A 23,597-nucleotide genomic window follows, 5' to 3' on the forward strand; every position below is an offset into this window, starting at 1 on the left:
TTGAACATCAGGGTCTAGACACAATAAAATGTAATCTCAAACCTCATTTGTATTTGAAAGTAATTGTATATAAACTATGCACGTACTGTACATTCAAGACTTCTGAAAAAGAGGCTAACTGGTTAGGTGAAGCCTTAGGTAGAAATTCTGTTTCCAGTATATCATTACTATTTGTTAGCAGCATTTCTGATTTTGGATAATCATAAGGGGAAATACACAAAAAAGCCACTAAGCCATAAATCTCAAGCAAACTTGAGGAAAGCTGGGAGCAGCCAGCCTCTCATTATACAGCTGTTTCCCAACAGGCTCTTCAGGCACACAGAGGGTCTTACTGAATTTGAATGTGCTGTGTGCCATGTTTTTCTCTTTACTAAATCATTTTGCCTATTCTATAATCTCCAGTAGCACTCTGCTTTTTAAAATACTGTTCCAAATATTTGAATTAAGAAATATGTATCTTGACTATTTGGCGGTATAGAAACATGAAGTTTTCCCTCTCTGTGGGACTGCAATATTGCATAATAATTAAGTACCATGAATGTTTATACATGTATAATTACACATTACATATATTATATATAATCTGAGTACCTAGCCTGAGCTTAAAAGGCCCTGGAAGATGTGGCGTGTCCTGACTCGTCCAATATCATCCTGTGCTCCTCTCCTCTTCACTCTTTGCCTTCTAGCCAACCTATCTTCAGAAACTGCTTGAAAATAGTCCTCTTTCTGGAATGTAATGCTGTTTCATCTGTCTGGATGGAAACCTGGCTAGTTGCAACTCATTTTTGATTAGGACCTAGCTTAAATATCACTTCACTCATTTGCTCATTCATTTATTCATTCATTCAAGAGTCAGGTGTTCATTGAACATATACTAAGCTCAGGAAGCATGTTAGACCTTGAGTATGTGAGAAACCCCACTAAGACAGTAGGCGCTGAGAGAGGGCATCAGAGGGCAGACTGAAACCACAATCACAAAAAACAAACCAATCTAATCACATGGACCACAGACTTGTCTAACTCAGTGAAACTATGCCATGCCATGTAGGGGCACCCAAGATGGAAAGGACTTGGTGGAGAGTTATGACAAAATGTGGTCCGCTGGAAAAGGGAATGGCAAACCACTTCAGTATTCTTGCCTTGAGAACCCATGAACAGTATGAAAAGTCAAAAAGATGAAAGATGAACTCCCCAGGTCGGTAGGCACCCAATATGCTACTGGAGATCAGTGGAGAAATAACTCCAGAAAGACTGAAGAGATGGAGCCAAAGCAAAAAACAACATCCAGTTGTGGATGTGACTGGTGATAGAAGCAAGGTCCGATGATGTAAAGAGCAATATTGTATAGGAACCTAGAATGTTAGGTCCATGAATCAAGGCAAATTGGAAATGGTCAAACAGGAGATGGCAAGAGTGAATGTCGACACTTTAGGAATCAGTAAACTAAAATGGACTGGAATGAGTGAATTTAACTCATATGACCATTATATCTACTACTGTGGGCAAGAATCCCTTAGAAGAAAGGAGTAGCCATCATAGGCAACAAAAGAGTCTGAAATGCAGTACTTGGATGCAGTCTCAAAAATGACAGAATGATCTCTCTTCATTTCCAAGGCAAACCATTCAGTATCACAGTAATCCAAGTCTATGCCCTGACCAGTAATGCTGAACAAGCTGAAGTTGAATAGTTCTATGAAGACCTACAAGACCTTCTAGAACTAACACCCAAAAAAGGTGTCCTTTTCATTATAGGGGACTGGAATGCAAAAGGAGTAAGTCAAGAAACACCTGAAGCAAAAGGCGAATTTGGCCTTGGAGTACAGAATGAAGCAGGTCAAAGGCTAATAGAGTTTTGCCAAGAGAATGCACTGATCATAGCAAACACCCTCTTCCAAGAACACAAGAGGAACTCTACACATGGACATCACCGGATGGCCAACACCAAAATAAGACTGACTATATTCTTTGCAGCCAAAGATGGAGAAGTTCTATACAGTCAGCAAAAACAAGACCGGGAGCTGACTATAGCTCAGATCATGAACATTTTATTGCCAAATTCAGACTTAAATTGAAGAAAGTAGGGAAAACCACTAGACCATTCAGGTATGACCTAAATCAAATCCCTTATGATTATACAGTGGAAGTGACAAATAGATTTAAGGGACTAGATCTGATAGACAGAGTTTCTGATGAACTATGGATGGAGGTTCGTGACATTGTATGGGAGACAGGGATCAAGACCATCCCCAAGAAAAAGAAATGCAAAAAAGCAAAATGGATATCTGAGGAGGCCTTACAAATAGCTATGAAAAGAAGAGAAGTGAAAAGCAAAGGAGAAAAGGAAAGATATACCCATTTGAATGCAGAGTTCCAAAGAATAGCAAAGAGAGATAAGAAAGCCTTCCTCAGCGATCAGTGCAATGAAACAGAGGAAAACAACAGAAGGGGAAAGACTAGAGATCTCTTCAGGGGAACATTTCATGCAAAGATAAGATGGGCACAATAAAGGACAGAAGTGGTATGGACCTAACAGAAGCAGAAGATATTAAGAAGAGGTGGCAAGAACACAGAAGAACTATACAAAAAAGATCTTCACGACACAGATAATCACGACGGTGTGATCACTCATCTAGAGCCAGACATCCCAGAATGTGCAGTCAAGTGGGCCTTAGGAAGCATCACTACGAACAAAGCTAGTGGAGGTGATGAAATTCCAGTTGAGCTATTAAAATCCTGAAAGATGTTGCTGTGAAAGTGCTGCACTCAATATGTCAGCAAATTTGGAAAATTTAGCAGTGGCCACAGGACCGGAAAAGGTCATTTTTCATTCCAATCTCAAAGAAAGGCAATGCAAAGAATCCTCAAACTACCACACAATTGCACTCATCTCACACACTAGTAAAGTAATGCTCAAAATTCTCCAAGCCAGGCTTCAGCAGTACATGAACCATGAACTTTCAGATGTTCAAGCTGGTTTTAGAAAAGGCAGAGGAACCAGAGATCAAATTGCCAATATCCACTGGATCATCAAAAAAGCAAGAGAGTTCCAGAAAAACATCTATTTTTGCTTTATGGATTATGCCAAAGCCTTTGACTGTGTGGATCACAATAAACTGTGGAAAATTCTGAAAGAGACGGGAATACCAGACCACCTGGCCTGCCTCTTGAGAAACCTGTATGCAGGTCAGGAAGCAACAGTTAGAACTGGACATGGAACAACAGACTGGTTCCAAATAGGAAAAGGAGTATGTCAAGGCTGTATATCGGTACCCTGCTTATTTAACTTATATGCAGAGTACATCATGAGAAACGCTGGGCTGGATGAAGCATAAGCTGGAATCAAGATTGCTGGGAGAAATATCAGTAACCTCAGATATGCAGATGACATCACCTTTATGGCCGAAAGTGAAGAAGAACTACAGAGCCTTTTGATGAAAGTGAAAGAGGAGAGTGAAAAGTTGGCTTAAAGCTCAACATTCAGAAAACTAAGATCATGGCATCCGGTCCCATTACTTCATGGCAAATAGATGGGGACACAGTGGAAACAGTGGCTGACTTTACTTCCGGGGCTCCAAAGTCACTGCAGATTGTGACTGCAGCCATGAAATTAAAAGACGCTAACTCTTTGGAAGCAAAGTTATGACCAACTTAGACAGCATATTAGAAAGCAGAGACATTACTTTGCCGACAAATGTCCGTCTAGTCAAGGCTATGTTTTTTCCAGTAGTCATGTATGGATGTGAGAGTTTGACTATAAAAAAAGCTGAGCACCAAAAAATTGATGCTTTTGAACTGTGGTGTTGGAGAAGACTCTCGAGAGTCCCTTGGACTGCAAGGAGATCCAACCAGTCCATCCTAAAGGAGATCAGTTCTGGGTGTCCATTGGAAGGACTGATGTTGAAGCTGAAACTCCAACACTTTGGCCACCTGATGGGAAGAACTGACTCATTTGAAAAGACCCTGATGCTGGGAATGAGTGAAGGCAGGAGGAGAAGGGAATGACAGAGGACGAGATGGTTGTATGGCATCACCGACTCAATGGAGATGAATTTGAGTAAACTCCAGGAGTTGGTGATGGACAGGGAGGCCTGGCATGCTGTGGTCCATGGGGTCACAAAAAGTCGGATGCGACTGAGTGACTGAACTGAACTGAACTGATGTGAAGAAGAAATGAGGGCTTAACTTTCATGGAGTTTAGAGTCCAGGGAGGAAGAAAAGCAATGAATAATTACAGCAACTTACATATAACATAATTATGACGACTGGTTTGAAGGTACACAATATAATTCTACAGGAGAGAAAAATAAAAGAGAATCTAATTTGGATGAGCCTGCAGTGAGGCAGGGGAGAAGATTATGGAAGTTCTCTGAAAAGTGGCAGTTAGGTTGAGATCTGAAAATAAAACTAGATTAATTAGAGTTGGAAGAGCTCCTCAGGTGTAGGAAACAGCACAAAGACCCTAACTCCTTTATAATACCAGTTCTATATTTTATGTTCTTATTACATTGTATTCTCTTTTGTAACATTAATTGCAATAGAAATCAAACAATCATTTGTGAAATACTTGCCTCTTCCACTAGACTATAACTTTTATAAGACAGTAATAGTATCTGCTTTGTTTTCTGTTCTGTCCCAGGCACTAGGCACAGTGAAGGTCTGATCCATGGTGGGTGCTGAACAACAGTCTGTCAATTAATTACCTGGTGGGCCAGTGGTTAAGACTCTGGATGCAGTTCCACTGCAGGGGGTGGGGGTTCGATCCCTGGTTGGGGATCTAAGATCCTGTGTGCTATGTTGTGCAGCCAATTAAAAAAAAAAAAAAAACTAGATGAAATAAACGGTCTTCATAGGATAGGGAGGTAAGAATGGGAAGTGCTGCATTGGTACTTTTAATCAACCATGAAGCCCTATTTAAATATGTACCATGTAATTAGTTCTATTCTGCCATTAAAAAAAAATAGATTAAAGTATGCATGGTGGTTGGGGCTTCCTGGTGGCTCAGATGGTAAAGAATCTGACTGCAATGCAGGAGACCCACGTTCAGTCCCTGAGTCGGGAAGATCCTCTGGAGACGGGAATGGCTACCCATTCCAGTATTCTTGCCTGGAGAATTCCACAGACAGAGGAGCCTGGCAGGCTTCAGTCCATGGGGTCACAAAGAGTCAGATACAACTGAGCTACTAACACTCACCCAGTCACTTGTGCATGTTGGTTGAGGGGTACAGGTGGGCACAATGCTGAAGGGGAAAGATTAGAAGTGGAAACACTGACTCATTCTGAATTTACCTTTCAGTTAACAATTACTGCCATTCATGCTATTTTCTCCATTAGCACACTATCCTACTGGCACACAGTAGGTACTCAAATATTTGCACAGTCATTGATAATGAATTAATGGAAGGCACTGTAAAGTTATGTTCAGTTTTTCCAATCATTTATTCAACGATATCCACTAAGCACCTACTATGTACATAGAGTTCTGGGAATACACAGGTCAACCTTACAGTGATCACAGTACTCAAAAGAGAAAGAAAATCAAGATATACAAAAGCAGGGAAGTAACGGCTGAAAAATTCATTATAACTATAACTATAACTTACTATGTGACTTAGGAATGGGGAGAAAAATTGGGCAGTTAGCTAAATGTAGAGTAACAGTTTTTTCAAAAGTGGTGATCATTGGTATTCTGCATAGAACCAGTAGGAGTTACCCAGATTTGCAAACAAGGGAAATATGTCCATAACACCTATTTAGATTTTTAGCCATTAATAATAAAGACTAAATTTCATGGCTGTTCAGGCTTTCCAGCCACAAGAGAACTGTCTCCCCCAAATATGTGCAATTGAATTTTTCAGGCAAAGTTATTTCACGCTAAGCTATACTGCTGAATTATCTGCACTACAACAGAAGATGAGGCCTAACTCATTTGATATATAATTAAAAGACATGAATTGAGGATAGAAATAAACTCTTTAAAAAGAAAGTAATTTTTTTTTGTTTTTATTTACATTCTCAGTGATCTGTGCTTTCTTTTAGACCTGAAAGGATTTGGGGGGGGACTTTTGTTCATGAAAAAACATTTCATGACAACAAAAGACAACAGTTGCTTGAAATTTACTCATGATGTTAAAATAGTGGTGGATGTGGCAGAAAATGATACAATGTGACTGAGACCTGTTTGTTGTGAATTGCTAATTAGTATAATTATTAACATCCAAAGAATTGCAAAGCAGGAAATTTTCAGCCCTGACTGCTTATCATTCACATGACAGAACTAAATTAAAACAAAATAGCACAGCTACAGAATAAGTAACAGAATGTTCTATAAAATCCTCAGGAATGATCTATTAGAGAATTATAGGAAATTGTTAGGCAAAGATTGCCATTTTATTCCGTTTTTCTAAAATATTTTTTAGAAATTTCAGAGACAATGTTTTATAGAAGAACCTCTACAAGGGCTGTATATTTAATTCCCTCCAGATCAAAGTTGAAGAACATATCTTCAATATATGGCCTTTCTATCAGCACCTAAATATCCTTTATTAAATACAATGTTGAATTTGTTTATTGATCATGCAAAAGCTGAAAACTGTATTCCAAAGAAATCAATATATATTCTAAGCAGAGGAAAATTCATGGGAATATGAAGGCATATTGGAGATTATAAAATTTTTATTATGCTTACTGGAAAAAAAGGAAAAAGCCCATTTATACAAAAAATCCTTAGGCAAATATTTTGAAATTGCTTTCTATCTGAGACTCAATTCAAAATTACTAACTAAAATATACTTATCCTTGAGCTGGGAGGTGAGTCAAATAAAAAACAGAAGTCTGATTTGGAGTAGCTTTAATTTAAACAAAAAACTGAATTCAAATCAGTATTTTCTATTTTATTTAAATTCTTTCTGAACTAAATTCAAGAAAAGAATTACATAGGTTCAAAAGTAGCATTAAATGAGGTTAACACCAGCCACAGTCTATGTGTGTAACTACAAAAATAAATATGAGAGTTCTAGAAATTATAAGTCCTCAGAATACAGGATATAGTGAGACACAACAAAATGATTGCTGACATGACCCCCTAAAATGTCTCTGACCCACCATGTGTGTATACGGCATGAATTTTAATATGAATTAATATCTAAGTATTCATTTAGGGCACACTATTAATAATTCAGCATTTAGAAAAACTGACTAAAGCTTCATATTGTGCATATGTGGCTGAAAAGAGAATACATGAACATTTTAATTATACATTTTAAAGTTAAGGCATTATTTCACTTATTCATTTATTTATTTATTCAACATTAATTGAGTAGCTCCTCTTTGGGCCACTCTTTGGTTAAGAATACAAGAGAATGAGAAAGAGCTGACCCTACCTTTAAGAAGTTTTGATACTAGAAATACTCAGCATCCATTTTTACAGTAACCAAATAATTAAAAGTTCTAGTTAATATGATCAGACAATAATAAAACTAAATCCCTGAACTATCTCAATATATATTTTTTAATTCCTGGTCTTTACAACTATGGACCAACATGGAGGGCATATAGATTGTTTAGGTGATAATTGGAATTAGAAAACAGAACTCTGTGACAATCATAAAGGAACCAGAAATAATTTTGAGTGAATAAGTGTTGTTAATAATAGCCCAGTAAAAGGAAACAACCATCAAAGAAAGGGTCTTTGTGGAATGCAGAGAAGAATTTAGGCAAAACCATGAACAAAGAAGACAAATTTAATTAGAACTAGAACAGAAATAATTCCCTTAGCTTTATCTGGGTAAAGACTTTGTCATTTCCTAATGTAGAAGTGGAAGTTAAAACCAAATTATTGCTTCAAATTAACTATAAATTATAATATAATAATAAATATAATGGGACTTTCCTGTAGCTCAGATGTTAAATGAAGAATCCGCCTGCAATGCAGGAGACCTGGCTTTGATCCTTGGGTCAGGAAGAGCCCCTGTTGAAGGAAATGGCAACCCACTCTGGTATTCTTGCCTGGACAATTCCATGAACAGAGGAGCTGGGTGGGCTCCAGCCCATGGGGTTTCAAAGCGCCAGACACGACTGAGTGACTAACACACAACATATATAATACTCACTCTATAGTTTGGATCTTTCCATTCTCAATTAAACATCTCTATTCTCTTTATAAAACTCCAAGTTTAAGAAACACTTCAGGTGTTATTACTAATAAGTGTCTGGCTCCCACCTGATAACTGTTCAAGCTTCCTGTGCCCAGAGCAAGTCGTTCTTAAAACGTTGATGCTGTAATGTGGCTATTTTGTTTGGACACGGCACATTACTTCTAACTGCTTGGCTTGCAACTTTGATGTAATCTAGCCTCTTAGCCAGGTCCGCTCATGAATTTCCTTGAAAGATGTCTTTTCTAGTAAGAAAGTTGCCTACACATGTGCCATATGAACCTCAGAAGAAAGAGAAAAGTCATGAACACTCTCCAGAGATTTCAGCAATGTTGGTGGAAATATTTTGGGTTTTTCACACCATCATACTTCAACAGCATCACTACCACCACTCAGCTTTGTTCAACCTCTACTCACATCACTGGTTTTCAAAATTCACCTTTGTTCAATTTAATCTAAATTTCTTGGTTGTCATCTTGCATGGGCTAACTTATCTTTTTTGTGTGTGGACCCATAATATTGACGTCACTGACTATTGCCTTTGTAACTTAGATAACAGCTGCCATCACCTTCTACCTCTTGAACCTGAGAAATGAGACACTGCAGGAGAAAAAATGATTGCTGCCAGGGTTGGGTCCTCCTTGATAGCAAAATTAACTGAAACCAAATCATATATTTACCCTGCAGGGAATGCCTTAACATGAGATTCAGTTTTTCCTAACTTGTCTTACTTTTTATGTTCTAAAACTTCTCTTCTGGAATAAAAAAAGCCATATCTGTCACATTCTTCTCAATTTTCCACCTTTTTTTTGTCTTTCTATCTGCATTCTTCATCATTTCTTCCTATTTATTGTTCAGTTCACTAATACTCTTTTTGGCTATACTGTGCTGCTGCTAAAACTATCTACTGGGTTCTTCATTTTAGCTATTTTATTTTTATTCTGGAATTTGTATTTGTTTTTTTTTTTTTTTCTAATGTGATATTTTAGTGTATACAGTTTCTGTTTTCTGCTAGAATTTTTAAATGTGGATTTTATCATTCATTGTTGCTGTGTAGTCATGTCTGATTCTTTGTAACCCCATGGACTGTTGCACGGCAGGTTTCCCTGTCCTTCACCATTTCCTCCTTGCTCAATCTCATGTCCACTGAGTTGGTGATAATCTGATATTTCATATTTTATTCTGTTTGAAATTCTAATATGTCAAGGTTTTGTATATATGTTTCCTTTCTCTATTGAGTCTTCTATTCCCAGAATACACGATGCCTTTTTCTTTATGTGCCTAGTCATCTTTGACAAGTGCTAATGCGATAGGTTATGGATGCGAGAGCTGGACTGTGAAGAAAGCTGAGCTCCGAAGAATTGATGCTTTTGAACTGTGGTGTTGGAGAAGACTCTTGAGAGTCCCTTGGACTGCAAGGAGATCCAACCAGTCCATCCTAAAGGAGATCAGTCCTGGGTGTTCATTGGAAGGTCTGATGTTGAAGCTGAAACTCCAATACTTCGGCCACCTCATGCGAAGAGTTGACTCATTGGAAAAGACCCTGATGCTGGGAAAGATTGGGGGCAGGCGGAGAAGGGGACGACAGAGGATGAGATGGCTGGATGGCATCACCGACTCGATGGACATGAGTTTGGGTAAACTCCGGGAGTTGGTGATGGACGGGGAGGCCTGACATGCTGTGATTCACGGGGTCACAAAGAGGTGGACACGACTGAGCGAATGAACTGAACTGAATGTGATAGGTGATTGTAAGTGCTAATGTGATAGGTGCATTTCTAGCAGGAATTCTAGCAGATTTCTTGTTAGAAACAACGCAAACCAGAAGCTTATGGGCCAATATCTTTAAGGTAATGAAATAAGAAAAAAAAAAAAAAAAACTGTCAAACTAGCAAAAATATCTTTCAAATATTAAAGCAAAATAAAAATATTTTAAGGTATACAAAAGCCAAAATGATTCACCACTGGCAAATCTATAAGAAATTTTAAAGAAAATCCTTCAGGGAGAAGGAAAATAATATCAGGTGTAAATATAAATCTACCCAAAGGACTAAAAAGCATTAGAAATTGTAAATAAGTGAGTAAATATTTTAAAAATTTTAAATTTAAAAATATTTTGAAAATATAATTGAATATTTAAACAAAACCAATAACAATGAATTCCAAGGTCTATGATATATATAAAAGTAAGATAGATAACATAAACAGCACAAAAACTGGGAATAAAGAAACAATAATATAAAGTTCTTAAGTATAATGTGGTTTTACATTTCTTAAAGGGCAGTTATATAGTTAAAGATGTACACTATATAGATTTTTTGAAATAACACTAAAAAGATTATAATAAAAAACAAACTTAAGAGATCAAGTATAATCATAAAAATGTAAAAAAAAAGTCAATATAAAAGAAAACAAAAGGCTAACAGAAGAACAAAAAATAAAAGTGGCAAATGGAAAATAATTAGCAAATGTCAGATTTAAATCCAACCATATTTATAAAAACGTTAAATATAAATGGTTAAAAAAAACAATTAAAATGAAAATTTGTCAGCCTAGATTAAAAAAAAATTCAACTGTGTGCTGCCTACAAGTAACCCACTTTAAGAGTAAAGAAACAAATAGATTAAAAGTAGCAGAATGGAATCGGTATACTTGGCAAATGCAATGAAAGCAAAATATATTTCAAAGCAAAAGGTATTATTAGGATAAAAAGTAACATTTCATAATGAAGAAGGGGTTAATTCATCAAGAAAATATAACAATTTCAAAGTTTTATACATTTAATAACAGAGCTTCACAATACTTGAAGTAAAAACTAATGTAACTACAAGGAGAAATAGATACATCCAGTTAAAGTGAAAGATTTCCACACTCTTCTTAATGTCTGATAGAAAAAGTAGCAGAAAATAAGTAAGGATATACAAGATTTGAACAAGACAGTCAACCAACTTGATCGAACTGATATTTATAGAACACTCTGCTCAATAGTGGCAGAATATATATTCAAGGACACATTTATTTAGAAATAATTTGAGAGTTTAGTAAGTTGTCTGGATATAAAATCAACACACAAAAATGTTTATGTTCACCAACTATACATTTAGAAAATATAATTTTAAAGGATATTTATAAGCTTGTAAGAGTAAGTGTAAATTAATAGCAAAATTTTATTCAAGCTGATTCAGAAAAAAAAATTAAATTTATGAAAAATCACTAGAGAATGCATAGAGAGACACCAGTTAATGAATAGGATAATTTAGTGTTTTAACTGTCAGTTTTTTCCAAACAATGACTTTAAATCAATTTTAACCACAAAACTAATACAGTTTTTCAACTACTTGGACAAGCGGATACTAAAATTTATATAGAAGAGGAAAAGTCAAAGGATAATAAAGAGTCTTGAAAAAGAATAAGAGAGAGGGGGACTTGTCTTTTCATACCTTAAGATTTCTTAGCCTAGTATTTAGAACTATCTAGTACTGCTGATGCAGTCATAGAAAATTTCAATATTGGCACAGTTTTTAGAGTCCAGAAACAGACTCACATATATAAGTAAATTTGATATGAGAAAGTGGCATAGCACATTACAGGTAAATAAATGAGCCTGAACAACAAATTATCTTTAAGAAAGAATGGAAATGGGATTACCAGTTCTCATCATATATAAAATCAATTCACAATGGGTTAAAACTTAAATATGAAAGAGAAATCTTTTAAACAAGATGTAAAAAAATATTAAAGGAGGAGAATATTAATAATTTTAGGAATAAAAATTAATTAATTATCAAAAGCCTTCATAAAGAAAGAACTTAGATAAATGGAACTTCTTATAATGGAAATTTAAGTTAATGCATTCACTATGAAAAATGACTTGGCACTATCTCATAAAGTTCAGGATTCACATAGTCTAGAACCCAGCATTTCTACTCCTAGGAACTTTTGCACATGTACACTTGGATACATCTACAAAAATGCTAATATTAGAGAAACTGGAAACAAGTCAAATATTCATTCACAGAAATGATGAAAAAAATGTACTATGTTCCTCCAAGGGAATACTATACAGTCATGAAAAATATGAACTGTAGCTACATGTAACAACATGAATGAATCAAAGTAAATATTGAGAAAATCTTATAAGATTACATACATGATTGTATAAAGCTCAAAAGCAAACAAAACTAAACAATTTACTACTATAGCTTTTAAGTTGTGGTCATGTATTTTCATGTTAATGTTCTGCATCATAGCCTACATCTTTTTACATACATTCATTTGCATTTTCAAATATTATAAAATAAAACTTGTTAAAATCTAAAGTTGTCACTTTAAAATGGTATTGAGCTTCAAAAGAGCTGATTTAAGTTTGCCCTCAGCATCATTTTCTTCAGTCAAAAGTAATCAATTCCATTTCTCCTCAGTAATTCTTTCATTTTTTTGTTTCTCACTAAACCAACCTAATTCTCTTATCATTCCTCTCACACTATAAGCCATAAAAATAAAAATTGGGTTCAAGTAGGTGTTGACCATTTGGAGAGGATTACTTTCTAAATATTTCTTTTTACTTTACTGTTAATATATCTCAGAACCAAGTGAATTTTTTTGCTAGGAGTACTCCTACTGACTCATTTTAAGCACACAGTCAAAGCAGTAAAGCCTAGCAATTTATTTTCTATATGTATAGTTTATTTTTATCACATTATTTAGTATATGGCTTTTATTTCTATCTTTCAGGGATCACATAGCTAATTTGTGAAAATCACTTTAAATTATATGCCTACCTTCAAAGAAACTGGCAACTATATTCAAATTAAAGTAGGTCTACCTAATATTAAACTATCTGATTAATATAGAGGAAAGAAAGCATCTGGTATCTTAGGTTCTATGTTTGATAAATGAATTCAGCAATGCAGCTGGACACAAGATTAACATTCAGAAATTGGTGGCATTTCTTTACACTATCAATGAAATATCAGAAAGGGAAATATTTTTAAAATAGCTTCAATAAAAATAAAATAATTAGGAATAGACTTGACCAAGGAGGTCAAAGACATACACACTGAGAACTTTAAAACACTGAAAAAGGAAATTGTAGATGATTTAAAGAAATGAAAAGATATTTTAAAGAAATGAAAAGATATCCCATGCCCTTGGTTTGGAAGAATTAATATTGTTAAAATGGCCACATTATTCAGAGCAATCTACAAATTTAGTGTGATCCTTATCCAACTATCTATGACATTTTTCAGAAAACTAGAACAAATAATCCTAAAATTTATATTGAATCACAAAAGATCCAGAATTGCCAAAGCAATCCTAAGGAAAAAGAACAAAGCTTTAGACTTAACCCTTCCAGACTTCAGACAATACTCCAAAGCTATAGTAATCAAAACATCATGATGTTGACACAAAATTCGACATAAGAATCAATTGAACAGAATAGAGAGCCCAGAAATAAACTCACAGATTTCTAGGTTTGTAGTTCCTGACATACATAACAATGGGATAGAATGGAGGGTGCATGAAAAAATTCATACATATGTAAGCCACTGATTTTTGACTAAGTTGCCAAAGTAATTCAATGGATAAAAAAATAGCTTTTCCAAAAAATAATGCTGAAACAGTAAGACACACCTTAAAAAAAAGAGAGACCCTAGATCTTCATACCATGTTTTACAGATTAATTTAATATGGATCACATATGTTGATGTAAAACCCAAATAAAAATCTTTATGATTTTGAATTAGGCAAAGATATTTTAGATAGGATAGAAAAAATGCAATACATAAAAGTTTTACAAATTGGACATCTTCAAAATTAAAATTTCTGATCTGCAAAACACACTAATAAGAAAATTAAAAGGTAAACAACAGATCAGGAGAAAATATTTGCAAAATATATATTTGGAAAGTAACTTGTATCTATAATACATGAAGGACTGATAATAATAAGAAAACAAACAACCCTATTAAAAAGTTGGCAAAAGATTTGAACAGACATATCACTAAACAGATACTGATGGCATATAACCACAAGAAAGATTCTCATCATTGTTAGTCATATGGAATCGTAAATTAAGTCCACAATAAGGTATCACATTATATTTATAATCTAAAACAAAAATCTGATAACCACATATACAGGCAAGAATGTAGAACCACTGGAACTCTCACACTTTGCTCATAGGAATAAAAAATGATACAGCCATTTTGGAAAACAATCTGGTAGTTTCTTAGATATTTAAACATACATTTACCATATTACCCAGAAATTTCACGGCTATTTATCTGAAAAAAAAGACAACTTAAAAACATGTAAAAGTCTGCGTGTACATGTTTATAGAATCATTAAGTCTAAATAGCAGAAACAATCAGCTACAAACCCAACTTACTGTTCATTGTCTCTTAAGCTGATATCTTCTAAGTTCTATTTTTCTAGCTACAAATATAAATATTGAGAATACTGGGCCTGAAATCATTTCTTATTGAAAAAGATTTGTTCTCTCATAAATTGGTAATCATTTTTCATAAACTTTTCCATAAAACTTTCAGTTAGGTGGAAAGTCTTTCATAACTCACACATATTACACCTACTGTACTCTATTAATGAATAGAAAACCTAAAAATCTGCTATGTTTGAGAAGATTTATATGGTATAAAAGTACCATAGGGACATGTTGATCAAGAAAGTCATTGGGACAGAAAAATAAAACAAAAAACTAATTTAAATTATTAGAGAATTAGTAGAAGATACTCTTAAGTGCTTAAAAAAAAAAGCATTTCTTAAAATTATCTTTTAATTATAAGATAAATAAGTACTAGGGATGTAATGTACAACATGATAAATATAATCAACTACTGGATGTTATATATTCAAGTTGTTAAGAGAGTAAATCCTAAGAATTCTCATCACAACAAATTTTTCTATTACTTTAATTTTGTGTCTCTATGAGAAGATGGACATCCACTAAACTTATTGTGACAAAATCACTTCATGATGTATGTAAATCAAATCATTATCCTGTATACGAACCTGTATGGGCTGTATGTCAACCATATCTTAATAAAACAAAGAAAAAAGGCAGTAATTACAACTAATTTAATGTTCTAATATATAACAATTTTTCAGTAAGTATGAATGAATGAATATAATGTAGAAGATAACAGTGGGAAAATTTTATGTAAGCATAATGAAAATATTAGTAGGTGCATGCAAAAGATGGTGATAAACCCTTGAAGTAAGTATATATTTTAAAATAGTACTTGAAGATAAATCCTCTCTTTTGTTCCATTTACCATGTTCCAGTTCCTGATAGGTTTGATACAAAGGAAGTTACTCTTAATTGCACTGTGGACAAAGAGAGTGCTTGCTTTTAATCCGTTTTGTGACTCTGGTTGCACCATGCAAGAAGAAACCAAAGGAACTCTACCTGTTTGCCCATGTTCTAAGGTCTGAATTAGAGTGATCTTTTATAAGTTTCTGCTTTCTCCTCTTTTGCTTCCAGTTCAGTTCAGTTCACTTCAGTTGCTCAGTCGTGTTCGACTCCTTGCAGTCCCATGGACCTCAGCATGCCAGGCCTCCCTGTCCATCACCAACTCCCTGAGTTTACCCAAACTCATGTCCATTGAGTTGGTGGTGCCATCCAACCATTTCATCCTCTGTCGTCCCCTTCTCCTCCTGCCCTCAGTCCTTCCCAGCATCAGGGTCTTTTCCAATGAATCAACTCTTTGTATATCAGGTGGCCAAAGTATTGGAGTTTCAGCTTCAACATCAGTCCTTCCAATGAACACCCAGGACTGATCTCCTTTAGGATGGACTGGTTAGATCTTCTTGCAGTCCAAGGGACTCTCAAGCATCTTCTCCAACACAACAGTTCAAAAGCATCAATTCTTCAATGCTCAGCTTTCTTCACAGTCCAACTCTCACATTCATACATGACCACTAGAAAAACCATAGCTTTGACTAGACGGGCCTTTGTTGACAAAGTCATATCTCTGCTTTTCAATATGCTGTCTAGGTTCGTCATAGCTTTTCTTCCAAGGAGTAAGCTTCTTTTAATTTCATGGCTGAAGCCACCATCTGCAGTGATTTTGGAGCCAAGAAAAATAAAGTCTGCCACTGTTTCCACTGTTTCCCCATCTATTTGCCATGAAGTGATGGGACCGGATGCCATGATCTTAGTTTTCTGAACATTGAGCTTTAAGCCAACTTTTTCACTCTCCTCTTTCACTTTCATCAAAAGGCTCTTTAGTTCTTCATTTTCTGCCATACGGGTGGTGTCATCTTCATATCTGAGGTTACTGATATTTCTCCCAGCAATCTTGATTCCAGCTTGTGCTTCAACCAGCCCAGGGTTTCTCATGATGTACTCTGCATATAAGTTAAATAAGCAGGGTGACAATATACAGCCTTGACAGACTCCTTTTCCTATTTGGAATCAGTCTGTTGTTCCATGTCCAGTTCTAACTGTTGCTTCCTGACCTGCATACAGATTTCTCAAGAGGCAGACTAGGTGGTCTGGTATTCCAATCTCTTTCAGAATTTTCCACAGTTTATTGTGATCCACATAGTCAAAGGCTTTAGAAGAGCTGCCTTATAATTCTAGAATTGTGCTGTCCAATATGGTAACTACTAGCCACATGTGATTACTTAACTTTAAATAAAATTTTATTTTTTCAGTTACATTAGCCCTAAGCTAAGGGATCAAAAATCACAGGTAATAGGGCCTACTCTCTTGGGCAGTGCAGACAGTAGAACTGTTCCGTTACCCCAATAAATTCTATTGGTCAGCACTGATCATGAGCCAATAACTAATTTCTTATCTAAAAGCTCCTACTTAAAATAATGACGCTTTTCTTCAAATGTTATTACTCTCCCTATTCCTACCTCTGTAATGTTCTTATTTTTGCATCAAATTATTCATCACAGTATTTGGTCTGAAGTTGGCTCTATTCCTTCACAGCTTTCCCTATCTACAAAGGATCTGGTTAGCATTGAAACCTAACAGCTTTTCTAAACTGAGTCATTTCCTCTCATTCTGCACTGTGACTTACTAGAGACCTTATGTGTGGAAATTATTGTGTTAAATGAGATGGGAATTTAAAACATCACAAAATACAACTAACAAAATTAATTTCAACTTCCCTACATAAAGTACCATCAAATAGATTGAATACTGGATAAAAGTCTGTGAGTGGAGAAATGACAAATGGTTCTATTTTCAGTTCAGGTTTTGTGTCTCATGGGCTGACAAGGAGTTCTTTGTTCAGTTTAGTTTTATTTAACAACTTTATAATGATTTGAAAAGAGGAGTAAAGGAGTTCTTAATGGAACTCATTGATGAGACTGGCTGGAAAGTGTTACAAACACAACCGCTGACAAAGAAATTACCTAATGAGATGCAGAAGGTGCTGAACTATTGACAAAAGCACCCCTAATTATATTCCAATTGGTAAAAGTTAATGCTTAGACTGAGGATGACTAATTCAAAACAAGAGTGCTTAGTGCAAACATAACAAAGAAAGCTTCTGGTCTTTGAATTATTAAACTCTACAATATACAGGTACTTACAAAGGAAACAGTAGGTTCTATTCCCTTTGTCTGAAGTTGTATGATCTGAAATAGACAAAAATCGATATTTTTAGTTATGGTACTATTATCTTAGGTATGCCTGATTAATCAATATGTTCAAATAAATTTGATTTTTTTTCACTGAATTGATCTCCAGGTTGTTTTTGAGTTTGATTATATGTGTGTGCAAACAAGCACATGCAAAATGCAAATGTAACTAGAAACATTACTGTCTATTCTATTCCCAGTTTCTTATAACAAATTCTGGCATGTACCAAGAATATACACACTTGGTCACACTTTTTGGCAAACCATACTGTCATACACAATTGCAATCAAACAATGGTATATAATAATAATAAAAACAACAAACAAAAAACCACTGCCTAGTTTATAAACATGATTATAAATATTTAAGCTATGAGCCTCATATTTTTACTGTGGTAAAATATTCATAGCATAAAATTCACCATTTTTAAGGTGTACAATTCAGTGACATCTGTGTGCTACTGTAACCACTAACCATCTCTCAGAACTTTTTTTATCTTTCCAAACTGAAACTCTATACCCACTAGGCAACAACTTTCCAGGTCCCCTACACTTGGCCTATGCAGGTGGCTCAGTGGTAAAAGAATTCTCCTGCCAATGTAGAAGTCACAGGAGCTGCCAGTTCAATCCCTGGGTAAGGAAGAACACCTGAAGGAGGAAATGGCAACCCATTCCAGTATTCTTCCCGGGAGAATCCCATGGATAAAGCCTAGCAGGCTACAGTCCATAGGGTTGCAAATAGCTGGACATGACTGAGCACACACAACTCTCTCATTCCCTACCCTTAGCACCTGGTAACCACCATTTTATTCTCTGTCTCTATGAATTTCACTACTCTAATTACCTCATAGAAGAGGAATCACATAACATTTGTCCTTTTGTGTCTGGCTCATTTCACTTAACATAATGTCTTCAAGGTTCATGCATGTCAAAGCACGTGTCAGAATTTCCTTGCTTTTTAAGGTTGAATACTGGAGAATGGAATGGCAAACCACTTCAGTATTCTTGCCTTGAGAACCCCATGAACAGTATGAAAAGGCAAAAAGATAGGACCCTGAAAGATGAACTCCCCAGGTTGGTAGGTGCCCAATATGCTATTGGAGAAGAGTGGAAAAATAACTACAGAAAAATGAAGAGACAGAGCCACAGTGAAAACAACTCCCAGTTGTGGATGTGGCTGGTGATGGAAGAAAAGTCTGACATTCTAAAGAGCAATGTTGCATAGGAACCTGGAATGTTAGGTCCATGAATCAAGGTAAATTAGAAGTGGTCAAACAGGAAATGGAAAGAGTGAACATCGATATTTTAGGAATCAGTGAACTAAAATGAACTGGACTGGATGAATTTAATTCATATGACAATTATGTCAACTACTGGGGGCAAGAATCGCTTAGAAGAAATGGAGTAGCAATCATAGTCAACAAAAGAGTCCAAAATGTAGTACTTGGGTGCAATCTCAAAAATGAAAGAATGATAACTGTTCATTTCCAAGGCAAACCACTTTACTATCGTGTGAGATGAGCACAATTGTGTGGTAGTTTGAGCATTATTTGGCATTTCCTTTCTTTGGGATTGGAATGAAAACTGACCTTTTCCAGTCCTGTGGCCACTGCTGAGTTTTCCAGATTTGCTGGCATATTGAGTGCAGCATTTTCACAGCGTCATCTTTCAGGATTTGAAATAGTTCAACTGGAATTCCATCATCTCCACTAGCTTTGTTCATAGTGATGCTTCCTAAGGCCCACTTGACTTCACATTCCAGGATGTCTGGCTTTAGGTGAGTGATCACACCATCGTGATTACCTAGGTCATGAACATCTTTTTGTACAATTCTTTTGTGTTCTTGCCACTTCTTAATATCTTCCACTTCTGTTAGGTCCATACCATTTCTGTCCTTTATTGAGCCCATCTTTGCATGAAAAGTTCCCTTGGTATCTCTAATTTTCTTGAAGAGACCTCTAGTCTTTCCCATTCTATTGTTTTCCTCTGTTTCTTTGCATTGATCGCTGAGGAAGGCTTTCTTATCTCTCCTTGCTATTCTTTGGAACTCTGCATTCAGATGGGAATATCTTTCCTTTTCTCCTTTGCTTTTCGCTTCCCGTCTTTTCACAGCTATTTGTAACAAACTGTGGAAAATTCTGAAAGAGATGGGAATACCAGACCACCTGACCTGCCTCCTGAGAAATCTGTATGCAGGTCAGGAAGCAACAGTTAGAACTGGACATGGAAAAACAGACTGGTTCCAAATAGGAAAAGGAGTACAGCAAGGCTGTATATTGTCACCCTGCTTATTTAACTTATATGCAGAGTACTTCATGAGAAACGCTGGGCTGGAAGAAACACAAGCTGGAATCGAGATTGCTGGGAGAAATATCAGTAACCTCAGATATGCAGATGACACCACCTGTGTGGCAGAAACTGAGGAAGAACTAAGGAGCCTCTTGATGAAGGTGAAAGAGGAGAGTGAAAAAGTTGGCTTAAAGCTCAACATTCAGAAAACTAAGATCATGGCATCCGGTCTCATCATTTCATGGCAAATAGATGGGGAAACTGTGGAAACAGTAGCAGACTTTATTTTGGGGGCTCCAAAATCACTCGAGATGGTGACTGCAGCCATGAAATTAAAAGATGCTAACTCTTTGGAAGGAAAGTTATTTTTTTTCTAGTAGTCTCATGTATGGATGTGAGAGTTGGACCATAAAGAAAGCTTAGTGCCAAAGAATTGATGCTTTTGAACTGTGGTGTTAGAGAAGACTCTTGAGTGTTTCTTGGACCGCAAGGAGATCAAAGCATTTAAGCCTAAAGGAAACCAGTCCTGAATATTCATTGAAAGGACTGATGCTGAAGCTGAAGCTCCAATACTTTGGCCACCTGGTTAGAAGAACTGACTCACTGGAAAAGACCCTGATGCTGGGAAAGCTTAAAGGCAGGAGAAGGAGATGACAGAGGATGACATGGTTGGATGGCACCACTGACTCGGTGGACATGAGTTTGAGTAAACCCCGGGAGTTGGTGATGGAGAGGGAAGCATGGTGTGCTGCATTCCATGGGGTCGCAAAGATCCAGACACTACTGAGCTTTCATTCCCAGAAAAATTCAAATTGCTTGTGCATTACCTAATATACTCAGTGCTGTGTATAGTTTGGTAATTGTGTTTGCTATTTTGCATCTATATTTATCCATTAGATTAGCCAGTATTTCTCCTTTCTTTAATGTCCTTGTCTGGTTTCATATCAAGATAAAACCTGCCTTGTGTATTGAGTTAGGAAATGCTCATTCTTTTCCTCTTCTCCAGGTAAGGTTATGAAAACATGTGATAGAATTCACTAGTGAAGCCATCATTACCAGAGTTTATGTGTGAGAAGGTCTGAAATTACAAATCAATGTTTCTAAACATAATAGGACTATTAAGATTTATTATTCCTTCTGTCAGTTTTTCTAAGGATTTCCCTTTCATCCATTTGAGTTTCGGTTGCTCTTTTTATAATTTCTTAAGTTGTAAGCTAAATTTTTTGAGTTCTTTCTACTTTTCTAACAGAAAAATATAATTCTATAACATTCCTTTTATTAATAGAAGAGCTTTAACTATATTCCATAAATTTGGACATGATTTGTTTATGTTTTCACTGAGTTAAAAATATTTTATAATTTCATTTGTGACTTTTTTCCTTGACTTCTGGGTTATTTGGGAATGTATTGTTCAGCTTATAAATATTGGGACCTTGCAGATATTTTTCCGTTATTTCCACTCTAACTCTGTCATGGTCTGAAAACATAATTTGAATAAGTTTAGCCCTTTCAAATCACTAAGACTTTTTTGGGGGGTCTAATGGGTGTTTGGTCTTATTGAATGTTCTTTATGAACTTGAAATATATATTATGCTGTAGTTGAAAGGAAGGAATGCTGTATAAATTCAGTGACATCAAGGTGGGTAACAAAGCTGAAGTATTCTTTATTGAATTTCCATCCACTTGTCCTACTAGTTATTGAAATCTCTTGAAACTTTAAGTGTGTGTTTATTATTTCTTTTAGTTTGATCAGTTTTTGTTTCATATATTTCAAAACTCTGTTACTATGCGAATATGCATTTAGAACTGCTATGTCCTTATGGTGAATTAACCCCTTCATCAAATTTCTGGTAGTATTCTTCATTCTGAAGTATTCTTTGTCTACATTAACAGAAAGTGAAGTGAAAGTGAAAGTGAAGTCGCTCAGTCGTGTCCGACTCTTGTGGCCCCATGGACTGTAGCCTACTAGGCTCCTCCATCTATGGGATTTTCCAGGCAATAGTACTGGAGTGGGTTGCCATTTCCTTCTCCAGGGGATCTTCCTGACCCAGGGATTGAACCCAGGTCTCCTGCATTGTAGACAGACGCTTTACTGTCTGAGCCACCAGGAAAGTTAACATTAACAGAGGCATTCCAATTTTGCGATTAGTATGTGAGAGTATTCCTTCTTCTATTTCTTAATTTTTAACCTATCTATGTACTGTGAAGATTTTGTACACAGAAATGTTAGGTATAGCTTTTTAAATCCTAATTGACAAATGCTGCCCTGTTTTCAAATGTACTATGCTGGTATTTGTTTCCTATTTGTCCCATGTGCTTTTTGTTAATTTTCCTTTTATCCTTCTTTTCCTACATTTATTCTTACAATTTCAGTTTATCTTCATTATTGTATTTTTTTTTGTATTTTGTGGTCCCTCTAAGGTTCACATAGTGCAGTTTTAATTTCTCATGATATATCTTCAAATGTTATCTATAGCAATTCAAATACAGCCTGAAAACCTTACTGAATATTTCCATTTCTCTACTTCTTTTTTGCATGCTCTTATCATGTTCAGTTCAGTTCAGTTCAGTCACTCAGTCATGTCCGACTCTTTGCAACCCCATGAATTACAGCATGCCAGGCCTCCCTGTCCATCACCAACTCCTGGAGTTTACCCAAACCCATGTCCATCGAGTTGGTGATGCCATCCAACCATCTCATCTTCTGTCGTCCCCTTCTCCTCCTGCCCCCAATCCTTCCCCGCATCAGGATCTTTTCCAATGAGTTAACTCTTCGCATGAGGTGGCCAAAGTATTGGAGTTTCAGCTTCAACATCAGTCCTTCCAATGAACACCCAGGACTGATCTCCTTTAGGATGGACTGGTTGGATCTTCTTACAGTCCGAGGGACTCTCAAGAGTCTTCTCCAACGCTACAGTTCAAACGCATCAATTCTTTGGCGCTCAGCTTTCTTCACCGTCCAACTCTCACATCCATACATGACCACTGGAAAAACCATAGCCTTGACTAGACAGACCTTTGTTGGCAAAGTAATGTCTGTGCTTTTTAATATGCTATCTAGGTTGGTCATAACCTTCCTTCCAAGGAGTAAGCGTCTTTTAATTTCATGGCTACAGTCACCATCTGCAGTGATTTTGGAGCCCCCAAAAATAAAGTCAGACACTGTTTCCACTGTTTCCCATCTATTTCCCATGAAGTGATGGGACCAGATGCCATGATCTTAGTTTTCTGAATGTTGAGCTTTAAGCCAACTTTTTCACTCTCCTCTTTCACTTTCATCAAGAGGCTCTTTAGATCTTCTTTGATTTCTGCCATAAGAGTGGTGTCATCTACATATCTGAGGTTATTGATATTTCTCCCGGCAATCTTGATTCCAGCTTGTGTTTCTTCTAGCCCAGTGTTTCTCATGATGTACTCTGCATATAAGTTAAATAAGCAGGGTGACAATATACATCCTTGACGTACTCCTTTTCCTATTTAGAACCAGTCTGTCTTATCATGTAGTTTACTTCTATTTATGCTCTAAACCTGAAAATACAT

At 36.0% G+C, this 23,597-nt stretch overlaps 1 long non-coding RNA gene across 1 annotated transcript in view; it reads right to left on the reverse strand.

Annotated features, from left to right (window-relative positions):
* LOC145507308 (uncharacterized) overlaps positions 1-23,597 on the reverse strand; it is a 443,470-nt gene that overhangs the window by 233,679 nt on the left and 186,194 nt on the right. Inside the window, exon 3 of the long non-coding RNA XR_014054764.1 lies at positions 17,721-17,765. This is a non-coding gene — a long non-coding RNA (uncharacterized LOC145507308). The remainder of the gene's footprint in view (positions 1-17,720; positions 17,766-23,597) is intronic.

The sequence above is a fragment of the Giraffa tippelskirchi genome, chromosome 5, assembly GCF_054371585.1.
Source record: "Giraffa tippelskirchi isolate mGirTip1 chromosome 5, T2T-mGirTip1v1.2.pri, whole genome shotgun sequence".
Taxonomy (NCBI): Eukaryota; Metazoa; Chordata; class Mammalia; order Artiodactyla; family Giraffidae; genus Giraffa; species Giraffa tippelskirchi.